We start from the raw sequence: 14,981 nt of genomic DNA on the forward strand, positions 1-14,981 counted from the left end.
TGCATCACTCTCCCTCTCTGTGTATATCTCTGTAACTATCTGCATCACTCTCTCTCTCTCTCTGTACGTCTCTGTTACTATCTGCATCTCTCTCTCTCTCTCTCTCTCTCTCTCTCTCTGTATGTCTCTGTAACTATCTGCATCTGTCTGGGTTGTGTTCTTCCTCTAAGTGGTAGTCTTAGAAACTCGCAACATGACAACCATAATCAGCCAGCTTGTCTTAAACGTTTTGTGCGTCATCCACTCTGCATGCTTATCACTCTTCAGATGTAAGGATTTCCACTCACAAGAGTGACAGTAATCAACATGCAGGCCCTAATCCCCCATTCTCAAGGACACATAGGGTAAGTATGCAGAGCGTATTACAATAACAATGATTACTATTATTATGTTGATCTAAATGATGTATAATGTATGTTATTGCAATATATAATGAAGTGATATTTTATATTACTGTTGGTTTACCCAAGCAAGGGAGCTCTTTATGCAGGGAGGGTTTTGAAATCGCTGCTGTTGATCCCTGAAGGGGATAGTTTTGGCTGGCCCGTTTGATTTTCAACAGAAAACCCCAACAATTGACGCTTGATTTGCGAAATACAACAGAAATCCCCAAACAATGTGAATTCCAAACAGGGATTGACCTGACACCGTCAGCCATCTCACCCTTGCAAAAGGCCTTCAAAATCAACATTGTACATTGAAGAACGCTGTTTGTAGCCACACGGACCGATACATTTTGAGGTCAACCAAGGATGAGAAAGGGAGTGATAGACCGGAAAGTCATACATATTCCCACAATACTACAGCTGGGATTTCGATTTAGGAATCAAAAGATTGACATGGATTATCTTCAGCGATCGTCATGCCTCAGTTGCCTCCGGTAGTGCCTGCTGTGTTTAACGTGCAGAACAAATATCTTCCCTAACAAATGCGGCCGATTGACATATGAATGGACCACCTGTCTTTCTCTGAACGGTAGCTGTCTCTATCTGAATGTTACATGGAAGAGAGTAATTGTTCTCCTTCAAACTCACCAACATGATGGTGGCCAATAGAAAGAGAGGCACATTCTTTTCTCCGAGTGCCTCTCTCAAGCATGAAATAAAAAGGACGCATCATGTGTTTTCTTGCCTTTGACTTATTTATATCGCTGAATCGAGGTCAGAGATAAAGATAGGGATTACATTTCTTTGCAACGGAAGAGGCTGAATCAAGAAAATAAATAAAGAAGTTGCAAGTAACGTCAACTCTGGTAATTAATGAAGGTGGCTTTCACGTCCAAACTGTTATACCTTTGTTGTATTTCCAGAAGCCTGCGATGTATCACATAGCAAGTATTTAATCACGACATCAGAGTAAATATTTAATATTGGGGCTTCAACTGTGAGGTTGTGCAATCCTATGCATAGGGATTGAAATTGTGTTCACTGCACGAGTTTGAAGAGGTTTTCTCACCTATAAAATCATCAAAAAAACATTATCTCGTGGTGGGGTTTTGTCTGTGTCTATAATCAATGTTCATGGCATGCTTCGTGTCCATTCAATGTCTCTGACAGTGTGGCTGCAAAGAACACACTTGCATGCAAGTACACACTCAAATGTACGATTTCCTGGCACCCCTTCTAGCCTATAGATCGAGAGAGAAGAACAAGTGAAGGGAGCGGAAAGTAGACGAAGCATCGTATTTTTTCAGTTAACAGTCTGCCAGCACTAAACGCTTTGACACAGCAGAAACAGACAATACCTTGGGGGAATGTTAAGGCAGATTTTGCCTACCCACGCCAGTAAAGAACCTCAGAAGACAAGAATCAGTTATGTTTACCTAATGTTTGTTACATTCCTCCGAAATTCAGTCATACATTATGTGCAGCCTATTTATCAAAAGTGTTCATTCAGATGTATACATGAAACACACACATATTTCCACCTCTGAATACGTGTTTGATTTACAATCTTTCTACTACCCATAATTCATAGTGGCCGAGTCTTAAAGCTCCACTGGTGGAGCTCTGGCTGTTTCTTTTAATGTCTCCTGTCAGGCTCACCCCCCCCCCCCCCCTACCCACACCCCTGGGCCCTGAATCATCCGCCTGCCAAATTTCAAGGTGACACCCACCTTCCTCTCCTAAACGTGTGGATACGGGGACCGGCTTTCTACCTCCTGTCTTGACACCCCGAGTCTCCAGTGGATGTGGGAAGGGGTTGATGGGGATGTGACAGGGATTCGCTCCACCTTAGGCAGGCTGTAAAAGGCTCCCTTCTCAGGCAATCCATCGCGGAGCAGATAGATGTGTGTCGTCAAGTTGAGGAAGAGAAAGTGACTCCTTTTTTCCGGTGACTACTTTTTTGTTTTTACTTCACCATGTGTATCAGATTTTGTTCCTGCCACCAGGTGAAACCTGTGTTAGAGGAGAAACGAAGGGATTCTAAACCGTAAAATCCATGCTCCCGGGATGGCGGGGGTGGGTCATATTAAGAGAGAGAGAGAGAGAGAGAGAACAGTGTCCCAGTTTCCACTTTAAACACTCGCCGAACACTGCCCCGAAAGGATACAACTCGACTCAACTTTCATCATCCGTCATCCGTTGAGGTCATCGTTAAAGAGCAGCAAGTGTCTGCTTAGGATCCGTCTCACAACGGTTTGTTATCTGCCTTTCCTGTCGGATCGCAACAAGAGACAAATTGGGAGATCTGATTGCCTGTTGGGTGGGATTCATATCTCTGCTGTCTTTGGGGGTTAATAATGTTCATGATGACGGTGATGGTGAGGAAACGGTTTGTTAAAGAGCAGGGGAGGCAGGCCATACCATATGCTAGCTATATGCTATATGGTTTTTGTAAGCTGCGGATGGTTAAAGCTGCCGATGTTTTTTTGTAAACTGCGGATAGTTTAAAGAATAACTAATGTAATTTAATGTAATGTCTGGTGTAGAATGCTTTAAATGTGGGCATCGTAATAAACCAACCAGAATACAGAATAATACAGCTGCTGGGTTGACAACTGTGGAAAGATTCTGTGGACCAAACAGAATGTCATATTAATGTCATGGATCCCCTGCCTCACATCACGATTAATGCTCTCGTTTCCATGGAGACAATGGAGGAGATAAAGCTCCATGGATCAACTCTTCCTGCCTGACAAAGCGTCCGTGCCCAGGCTGGTGAACGCACTTCACGAGGGGCTGTAAAAATTGAGCTCCGGCAACATCAAATAAAAAGTGATAGAGTTATATAACAGAGACAGAGAGGTAGACGGCATGATAGACACTTGAGGAAATCCCAATTATATTTTTGTTTAATTATTATTATTAAACAACAAGCTTCAAACTTCTCAGATCGTACAAAAAGCTTGGAGGTAGGTGTTGCAGCTGTGTGTGTGTGTGTGTGTGTGTGTCTGTCTGTGTGTGCGTGTGTGTGCGTCTGTCGGTGCATGTGCGAGTGTGTTTGATGGCGGTACTGAGTGGCTGCTTGAGGCCAACTGAGTGCTATATTTGAATAGTCCTCATAAAAGCAGGGACATTTAGCGGAGCGGGTCCAGCGCTTCCTCTTTCCATCCCACTTTGTATCGTCTCTCGTTTTCTACACGACTCTGTTCGTATTTATTACCGTTTTTACTTCATAACTTATTCACCCGTACTCAACTTCAACGCATCCTTAGAGAAAGCGATACCTAGAGGTCTTAATCATTGCCACACACGCACACGATGAAATCTGCCGTGTTTAATCACCCGCAGAAGAGCGCTTTTCCAGCGAAAGCTTCCTCTTATAAACCACCACAGGAAAACACGATTTAAAAGGCGGAGGCGAAATGATAAGAGGCTGATCAGTCAAAGCAAAGGGGAACTGGCATTCAGAACCAGGGGTATGCTGGAGGCCCGACAGACCATTCACTGGTGGTGATGGGTCTGGGCGCGTTCTTTGTTGCAGTTACAGTTAGCGATTCATTTCCCGCGACGGAGGTGTTGATCATGAGGACGAAGGAGAACATGATGATGGTGGTCGTGGTGATATTGACACGTGACGATGATGATGGTGATAAAGATGATGATGGTGGTTGTGAAGATGATGACAGCCTTAAGCGATTACCCTTGATGGCCCACGCCACTATCCGTTCTGTTGCTCTGCCGAGGTCAAACATCCATGAAGTGTAATGTGGGAAATCATGTGTTTTTGGGACTTATCCCTTTTCATGAAGGGCCTGGACATCAGTTCTGCATTACGCATATTCCCCCGCACCGCTGTCCTAATATGCATCATATGTGATATATATTTATATATATATACATATATTATGTTCTCTACACTTGTCCGTTTTCATGTGTCTGCATTAATTTAGTTTATGGCTACATTTGCGTGTGTGTGTGCGTATGTGTGTGTGTGTGTGTGTGTGTGTGTGGGTGTGTATGTGTGTATGTGTGTATTAATAGAGTGAATGTGAATTGTTCTGAGGTTTGAAAAAATGTTAAGTTGCATTTAATGGGTGAAACACATATTGGACCCAGCTGCTAGGCTGATCCCGTCTCATATGCTTCTCCTGTGTTGTGTGTGTGTGTTCTTGTGTGTGTGTTTGTGTGTATGTGTGCGGTCAGACTCTGTGTTCTCTCTGTTGTGTGTGAGTAAGCCAGAAAATCTGCTCTCCTTCTTCCAAGTAACTTCCCAGCTGCCCCCTCTCGACCCACCACCCACCCACCCAACCACCACCCATTCACAGTCACCCACCCACCCACTCGTCCACACCCAGCCACGCTCTGTTCTCTTCCGTTTGAATCGGTGTCACTGCGAGGCGGCCGCGTGTCGCAATGGCTGGTATGGCGAGACCACGCGTGGCCTCCGCTCCATTAAACCAGAGGCAGCTTCCACTGGTGTATGCCTCTATCTGTGGTGGGACGAGAGAGAGAGAGAGAGTGAGAGAGAGAGAGCAAGAGAGACAGTGAGAGTGAGAGTGAGTGAGAGAGTGAGAGCGAGAGTGAGAGTGAGAGCGAAAGCGAGAGAGTTGGAGAGGTGGAGAGGTGCACAGTGGAATAGCGAGACTGAGAGAGAGTAACCGTTAGAGATAGACTGAGTCAAAGAGCAAAATCCCTGAATAGAAAAAGAGGTAAAAAAATAAATCGATTTCATTCGCGGCCTACCTATTTTTTTTTCTTTACGCCTTTGACTCGGCTTTGGGCAGGGCTTCTGGATGTCAATACATGTGGAAGTCATGTACATGCAACCTTTGACTCCTCACACAATCACACAGTCAGTTCCCCTTTCCTGACAAGCCCAGCCACTGCACCTGGATGCAATTTGACTCTACGTTTTCATGCCCTCCCTGGGCGGGGAGGGTCTGGTGAGGGGTCCTCTGTGGTGTATTGTATGGAGGGTGTGTGTATGTGTATGTGCATGTGTGTGTGTGTGTGTGTGTGTGTTTGTGTGTATGCATGATCATAAGGCCCCTTATGTCCGGTTTTGGAGGGGATGACAAGGCCCCAGTTTGAAGCTCATTTGCGGCTCAGCCTTTCAGAAGTGTGTGTTTGTGTGTGTGTGTGTGTGTGTGTGTGTGTGTGTGTATACTGTTACAACCAGTGATATACTGCACATATTCTTGCTACTGGTTCCTCCCCTTGCAACTCACATCAGATAGGCGCCGGGCGAGCTAGCTAGCACGCCGCATACCGCCATAAGTCTCGTCTTACAAATAGAATTGGTTCACAAAATTTCACGAGCAAATGAGCACCCAAACACTATACTTTATGTCATTTACGAAGTGTGCACTTTATGACTTGCAGGCAGTGAAGGCGACTGGATGGGATCTTTTAATAATGTAAATAATATATAAACATAACAGCAAGTATGTGGCAGTAGCGCATCATTCAAACCGTTTACACCCCACAGTTAATCTAACGATGAAGAGGTATTTCCTGCTGCTGTATATTACAGTCTGATGATACGAGGAACATTATACGACTTGTTCTGCGAGCAGCGTTTGGATATTTCCTCATATGCGGTGGGATTGTGTAGTACATACATTGAGGCTTAAAACACAAGTGGCCTGTCTTGCGTCAACGCCAGGGGGAAGTCGTGGAACATTACGTCTGGCTCTGAATCGTAGTTGTAATGTTCCGTCTCTGCTCCCATCAGGCCATCCATCACCCAGAGAGAGAGCTCCGTCAGGGGGTGGAGGTGGCGGGGAGACGTTTGGTTCAGGGGAGAACCATGGCAACGAATCGAGAGATGGCGTGCACCAGCTTAGATTCAAAAGCGAGACAGAGACAAGGACAACAGAGATGGAAGGATTAAGAGACATGAGGTGAGAGTGAAGGGAAGGAAGTAGGGAACAGCGGGAAATCTGTGAAACGCTACAGAAAAGAGGGGTCGTAAAGTGGACGGGGCGAGATACGGGGGAGAGAGAGCGACAGAGAAATGGAGGAATGGGAGAACTGTAGGCTAAGATAACCTCCACAGATAGAGTGGGCGAGGGAGAACCTAGGTGGAAAGAGATGAGGGAGGGAGAGAGAGAGAATGGGTACTTCTAGACAGATTGATGTTTAGGAGAGCGAAGGGACATTAGATATCCTAGAATGCTGATAACTCCTCCGAGGCCATCTCATAGTGGAAATGGACTTTGTTTATTATTCTGTGTATGTGCATGCGTTTGTGTGTCTGTGTGTGTCTGTGCTCCACATGCGTAATGTTTTAAAGACCATCGGGATATCCAGAAATCCCTCATTGCATGAGAAACAAGAAAAAGGAGATGGAAAACCCACGAAAGTGTAACTCATTCACTCTAACAATCCCCTGATGCATGAAGCGTTAAGCCACGTCACCTGCCGTGACTTGTCCTACAAATCCTTTATTGGGAAATAAATGCCTTAACATTTTCTCCGCAAAAACAGACCAGCAGAGTTGGTCACACACCATTAGCCCCAAAACGCCACCGGGGCGAACGCTGATGTTGCTAAAACGAGCCTCGTGACGGTGATGATGTCGTTGATATTGATGACCGAGATGATGATTTGGACGATGAAGACTATAAAAACAAAACGACAGAACAAGAATAAAGCAGCTAAAGACGGAGACAAGCGGCCTTGTTAACTTTTGATATCGTCTTCTTTCTCTGCTGGGCCAGTCCATTGCACTCCTTTTTTTCTAACTATAAAAGACGAGTATGGCTAGCTCCAAGCAAGCAAGGTGCCAAACACTGACAAACACGGTATGCTCGACCCATAGGCCACACACCAGCTCTCCATCACTCTGTGAGCACTAGCAGCACAAACATCCAACGCCTCCCATGCTGCCAGCCAAGGGATGTAGATGGAATGTGTGAGCTATAGTGAGGAGGAGGACCAGGAGGGTGATGGATGAAGACTGTGAGGAAGAGTGAGACGGATGGAGGGGTGGAGTCATAGTGGAATGCAGAGATAGAAATAGCGCAGATGAAGACGAGTAGCGTTGCAGTGGGGGGGGGGGGGGGGGGGGGGGGGGGGGGGGGGGGGGGGATCTAGGGGAGGGGGTGGTTGGGTTCACCAGAATCAGACGAGATGTCTGGAAGGAGTAGAACAGGCACAACAATATGAGGACCATCCAAGGTAGATTTAAAAGGTGGAATTGAAAGGACAGGATAAGAAAGAAGAGGAGACAAAAAAAGGGAAGGAACGAGAGAGGAAATGAAAGGAAAGGACATTAGGGGAGTAGACTTGAGGGAGGGAGAGGAAAGGGCCGGAACACAGGGGAGAGGATAGGAAAGGAAATGAGGAAAGGAAAGGACAGGACAGGAGTGAAGGAGGAGTGTAATAGAGAGGATGGGAGTGTCACCAGCTTGTCGTCTTTACCCCTTGAGCAGAGAAAGATGGAAAACAGAGTCAGTGCGTGGCCCATATGCTCAGCTCATTTCACGCACGATGCATACATGCATATGTGCAAGCGTGCAAGCATGTGCACACACACACACACACACACACACACACACATACATAGACGTAATATTTCCTCCCCTGTGACAGAACTCATGTCATTTGTCTTTGAGAGTGAGACAGAGAGAGAGAGAGATAATCAAGCATGCTGGTGATTAAGCTATACAGCTGTTAGACCACGACACCGACAACAGGATGCCTTGGTAACTATTCCAACCAGGAATTAAGTTTGTCAGTATAGTAAATCCCTCATATAATTAATCAATGTGTATGTATGTATATACATACATACACATTGCAAACCGTGGGGACAATTATCAAAGCGTATGTTGTTAGCGATGCTGCGTAGGTGACCAATTGTCTCTCCATCATTCACGTCTGTCCCTCTCCCTCCTTCTTTCCGCTTTTACTTTATTTTCGAGTAACTTTCCGTTTCTCACTCTCACTAGCTCTAGCTGTGTGCGTGTGTGTGTCTGTGTGTGTGTGTGTGTGTGTGTGTGTGTGTGTGTGTGTGTGTGTGTGAGAGTGTGTGAGTGTGTGAGTGTGTGAGAAAGAGAGTTAAAGGAGTATGTGCAAAGTTTTCAATCGTATTTGAAATCGTATAAAAATTTTAGTCTGTGTGCACTTCAATTTACAATACATGTACCTTTTTCTCTCCCACACACAAACGCATGCACGCACACACAAACACACACACACAATATCACTTTTTGGTTTTACAAAATAAAACAAAACAACGACACTTACAGAAAACACGACCATTAAAGGATATTGCATCGACCACTTCCCCTCGCCCTCGTTTGACATCATCCTAGATAGTGTAATGGACAGCCCGTTGAAAAGGTCTTGTGTCAGTTTGTCTTGGAGGCAGTAATCGGGGCCCTGCTGAGAGCTTATTGGCCGACCCCTCCTAATTTATGCCTGTGTCCATCAGCGCTTTAAAGGCTTTGCTTCAATGTCAAACAAACACCCCATTTTTCACCCATGTCTTGAAGGATTGCCAGGATTTGCTCCCAAATCGCCCCCAGGTCAGGTTCCCAAGGCTAACTTCTGGCGAGGCTGCGTAGGAAACATGACGAGAGACACACCAAGGGATTTTGTGTGGAAAGGTGCTGTAATGCCTCTTAATGTCTGCTATTATTCGGTCCTGGTAAGAGCAGAGCAGAGAGCGGCGAAGAAGAGGAGGATGACATGGTGGACGCCATCGTAGTCATAATTCACCATTGTCAACTTCTCTCTCAGCACAACGCCGTTCAATCAAGTTAGGGTAGACGGCATTGCCACCTTCTCCATTCTTACCCTGAGAATCGTATTCTTTAGGAATCTTTTTACAAAAATCAATCGCTTCAACAACAAAACCTTTACCACTCGGCCTATTTTTCAAATGTGTATCATGATTTGTAACTGTTGTATTAAAAATGAGTTGCATCCCCATCCTGCATCAAGCCCCTCGAAACGATCTAGATTAAGATAAATTAGGATTTAACCATGATGAATTAGATTCTATTCTATTCTAGGAGCCAGGGGCTGACCGATGAGATCCAGCAAACATGCAGCTAATAAGTAGCACCTTATCCTCCACCGTCTCCCCAAACAGCCCTGCAGATCCTTGCATTGTGCAAGGATCTGCTCTGGCTCCACAGTCACAGGGGATACTTGGATTCAGTCAGGGCATCTTAAACCACCACAAGTAGAGGCTAAACAGATGTGTAGTCATGCAATTTAATGGTTAATCTCTGAATGGGGGTCTGTTCTTTTTTCTTTTTATTCAGAGAGAGCAGCATTTGTTTAGATGATGGTGGTTCCTACAAACACTGTCTCACACACTTGGGTGCTTGTGAGTAAATACTGGACCACCGGTTTAGATTCCTTTTTTGTTACGCTTTCATTTGTTTTACCGTGATTATATATAGTGTAGAGGGTTTGATAGCGCGTCGGGATATGAAACACATGTGGCAGGTCCCCCCCCTCCACCCCCCCTCCTTCAAACCCCGGAGGACAGAGTTGTAGAAGAATCAGCCTGTTTCCAGTTCAAGTCCTAAAATACACGACTTCAAGTGGATTTGAACTGTGCGTTGATGACAGATTTTCAATATGGGAATTTTCTGGCAAATAAAGTTTTGGGAGCGTTGGAAGTTAACACCAGGCAACTTTTAATGGGCGATACACCCACTGTAATTGGGAACGCTTTCGAAAATAGGCATTTTACCGCCCCTGAAACAAAAGCGTTGAACTCACTGGGAAACACCTCCTGGAGTGTAACATAAAAATAACTCCAAAGTGAATCATTAAAAGAAAACAACACAAGAATCCGAGTGTCGGAGCGCTTGTTTGCGTAACGGGAGGTTTGAATAACCGCCTCGTGTCAATGTTAGCGGCAAAAGAGCTCACGGTCCAGGACGACATCAGGAGGAGTTTGATCAACAGTTGTTGCTAACGCTTAGCAACAACGCCTCCGCTGAAACCAAACAGAGGTTTGTGTGCTCTGTTGGATGAATTGTTTTTTCCCATGGTTGTGTATGTGTGTGTGTGTGTCTGTGTGTGTAAGTATGTGTGTGTGTGTCTCCTTTTGCTTGTGGTCATGCTTGTTTCCTGGCTTGCCAGAGGGTCAGGCAGCAGGTAAAAATGATTGATTAGAAGCATTTACGTTAAATTTACAGTAACGGGCATGTGGACATTCTTCCATTTCATAGTAGTCTACTGTTTTTCTTTTTACTACTTTTTTTATTTATTTTTATTACTATTTTTATGCTTTTACATCTGAAGATAATCTACAGTATATCAATGCTGCTGACAACGTTTTTTTAAGTCAAATTCCTCAACCGTGGAAGGATTCTAAACAATTTAATGCATAACATTGCAAAGATGTGCAAACACATAAACGAGCACAGTACATACAGTATCACGCAGCCTGTGAAATAGGGCCCAGCACAACCTGTGAAATTCGCTTTTGTTATCCTGTCATAGCATCATGGTTCATATCAAAGCTAAATATGGAAGTAATTCATCCAAGCATCATGTTATGCATCATGCTAAATATAGAAGCTTTATATTAGCATCAGGTTCTAGCATCAGGTTTTATATAGAAGTTATGTACACAGCATCATGCTCTGGGATCGGTTACACAACGCCAACTGGGTTAACGTATTCTGGGTGGTTCTGGGTGGCAGCTGGGATAAAGCTCTGCGGGGGGGAGGGGGATCACTGACAAGGCATCAGGTTCCTAACCAGGTCGGGCCACTTATGGTTGCTTTGTTATCAATCTACTGCCAGCCAACACACACCTGCTCTCAGGGATAATATTTACTCTGTCAGGATGTGGGAGCGTTTGTTTTTTTCATCTAATACACACATGCCTCCGTGTGTGTGTGTGTATGTCTGTGCTTTTCAGCGTATTGTGTGGGTTCATGAGTCTGTGTGTGTGTGTGCGTGTGCCTGCGTGTGTTTTTCATGATGGCTAGCCCTCTCCCCCCTTCCTCTTGTTATGGTGGATCTGCCCAGGCTGCCGGGGTTGGTTCTGCTGCAGGGAGCAACGAGCTAAACACCTCTGCCAGCCATAAAAGCTCCCCGGCCACTCATAACGTTTCAATCAGACAGTGAATTAATTCACCATGTCTTGCTCTTGCTGTCTCTCTGTGTGTGTGTGTGTGTGTGTGTGTGTGTGTGTGTGTGTGTGTGTGTGTGTGTGTGTGTGTGTGTGTGTGTGTGTGTGTGTGCGCGTGTGTGTTTACTATAGGTTTCAAGCGTAATGTGCATGTCTGTGTGCTTGGCACGTCTGTCCAATAATACATCTCTCCAAATCCTATTTCAAATTCATAATCAGCCTCGGAGTGTCTGAAACGTGAGCGTTGACAGTGAACCACACACACAGGAAGGCAAACATCAGAGAGACACAGGGGAGGTAAAACAGGGCGAGAGACTTAGAGCCTGATTGAGAGACAGAGACCGGGAGGAGGCTAACATAGAGACTGAGAGAGGGACTGAGGAAGAGTCTGAGCAAAAGACCAAGGGACTGGGTGAAAGGACAGGGAATGCAGCTTGGCCAATGTTCCTCTTCTCTGACTCCAAAATTGGAGGAGACAAAGACAGTGTTTAATCAGAAACAAAGGCACTGCACATTGGCTGCTTTCACTTTCTCACCAGTAGAAAATATTTACACGTAAGGCTTTTCTTTGGGATTTAAACAAGCGAGGGTCTCTGAAAAATGAATTGTTATTGTGTGTTATGAAAACATTTGCTTCTAAAGCTTTGCTATGGGAAAATAGTTTGTACGCTATAAGTCATGTTTAAAACATTCCTTTTAAAGTGCATATTTAGGCACACACTCCACATTTTTCAGCCAACACAGGATATTTTTATGATTCTGCTTGATTATAAGTACTTGGTTGTGTTAAAGGAGGTGGAGGTCCAAGTTTTTTCAGGGGTAGCGGTAGTGGCAGTCACACCCAGGCGAAGCCATGAAACAGTCACAGCCACGAAAACCAGCAGTGGCAGCAGGAACAGCCGTGGCAACGCGTCCATGTCCTCCACCAACACCACCAACGGCAGCGCCAACACCGGTGAGACGACCAGCCACTCAAACAGCAACAGCAACAGCGTGAGCAACAACTGTGGGAAAAACAGCGGGGGGTTTGGCCTATGATTGGCACCAAGCCGTCTTGGCCGGGACCCTGCAGCAGCTCATGCTGTACCACCTCTTCCCCGAGCCCAGCCTCTTCAGCGCGGTGCGGCTGTACAGGCAGAGAAACAAGCTCTACGGGCCCGTGTTCACCGGCGCCTACGATGCGCTGGTGGGCCTGACCGCTGCGCACGAACGTGTCTGGCCACCACCGGGACGACATCAAGGACAAGGAGACCGACCGGGGCAAGGCCTGGTCCAAACCCCGCAAGCGTTCTCTCATGGAGGTGGAGGGCAAGGAGAACGCCCAGAAGGTCCTCGAGTGCGGCCACTCCTTGCAAGACCTGAGCGTGCACACATTCAAAATGAAGCACCATCAGAAAGTGCCTCTCAAAAGAGCCGATGCCCACCCTCACCCTTAGACTGGTGCCGCTGACCAAATAGAGAACCGTTTCAAGAACCGGTGACATTGACTTCAACCAGGGTGACATTGAGTTCTTGAGATATTGTATCTCATTGGGACCTTCCTGGTAAAATAAAGGATAAATAATAAATAAAAACAATGTCAGTACGGTTACCAAAACGGCGCTAGTTAAAGCCCCGTGGCAGTTCTTAAGGCGCCCTGTAGAAGCTGACCGGCCACATGATGGTAGGCAGTATAGAGAAATGATGGAAAAGATAAAAATCTAGAAATAGGAGGTATATTTTTTGAATATTTTGGGGGAAAAGGAGGTATAGAAAAGTAGGCCTATCTTCAATGCGGTGTACAGCTGTGTTCCAAATCAACAAAGCAAGTGTGTTTGCTAACACTGCCATCTAGTGGACAAGTATACGGATCAATAACACATTTGATGCTTTGCTTCGTGAGGTAGAAAAAAATAATAATAATCTGGAGAAACGACTGTATCAAAGACAGTGCCAATAATCTTCCATGCTTGTTTATATCCATGTCTCATTCCTTTAGCGAAGGAGTGACTTGTTGTTCCTCAGCAAGATTCCCAAAGGACAAGCATAAGTCGGCTCTTGACTCTTTAGCTCTCAATTGAGCTCATGGATGCATTAATAATCATTTAGCTGGACCGTTACAAAGGGTCTTGGAGGCCGATCTCACATGATCAACAACGTTTTCTGTTATTGGTGGGGTGGTCACGTGGTTGATGCAAGCCTGTATAGTTCCAAAACACGCTGCGCTGCCATGTTCTTCAATGGGACTGACAGCAGTGATTGCAATATGGAATGGTAAATATAAATTGAAAAACACATACCCAAGTACTTTTCTGACTATTGTTGCATATTTTAAATGTCAGTTTTACATTTGGAGTGGTAGGGTGACAACTGAAAGCTACTTAGATACGTTTTTACGTTTGAGGGAAAGCTACACGTTCGTGTTAGCATGGGTAGCACTAGGCTACAGACTTTAGTGGCTTAACGTTACATCTGTTCTGAAATAAAAGACGATTCAAGATGTTCATTTATGCGCAACTGGACTATTGGATTTTCTTGATTTTGCTGGTAATTCCAATTTACTTACCCATGGTCAGAGAGCGATTGAGAAAGCAGAGTAGCAACAGTCCATTTAGCGTTTAGTTTCAAGGCAACTTCTTCTGATGAGGCAGGAGATGACCACACAACCATGATACTTTTAAGACTAAGCCATACACAAAATATCACATATATTTAAGAATAACAAATTATTACGCTTGGATGAATGAAATAGTATTTTTTTATTAAAGGGGACATATCATACCACCAGGTGTGAGTGTGATAAGCCATTACAAGCAGGTTTGAAAATGTGCAGCATGGTGACATCACAGGTTGGCGTGTCCATCTATCCGTCACACATCTAGATGGACACGCCCACCCGTGATGTCACAATGCTGCACATTTTGAAAACGGCTTGTAATGGCTAATCACACTCACACCTGGTGGTATGATATGTCCCCTTTAAACAATGGGTGAGACAACAAGAATGTGTGTGTGTGTCGCAGCAGTCGCCACCACCAGCCACCACCACCAACAGCCGTCGCCAGCACAAGCCGCCACCACTAGCAGCAGAAGTCGACACCACAATCCTTCGCCACCACCAGTCAGCTCAAGCAGCCATCGCCTCAAGCAGCAGCGACCTGCAGCAGCAGCAGTGTTTGCCGGCAGCAGCCAGCTCAAGCCACCAGCAGCAGCAGCCACCGCCATCAGCATCCACCATCAGCCGCATCCACCATCAGCCGCATCCACCATCAGCCGCATCCACCATCAGCCGCATCCACCATCAGCCGCATCCACCATCAGCCGCATCCACCATCAGCCGCATACACCATCAGCCGCATACACCATCAGCAGCATCCACCATCAGCCGCATACACCACCAGCACCAGCAGCCACCGCCTGCAGGAGAGTGAAAATAATCAGACAAGACCTTGAATAGCCTGTAGGTCAATGAGTTTCCCCACACATGGCCAAATTGCTACCAAGTT

This window comes from Pollachius pollachius (assembly GCF_949987615.1).
Source record: "Pollachius pollachius genome assembly, chromosome: 13".
NCBI lineage: Eukaryota > Metazoa > Chordata > Actinopteri > Gadiformes > Gadidae > Pollachius > Pollachius pollachius.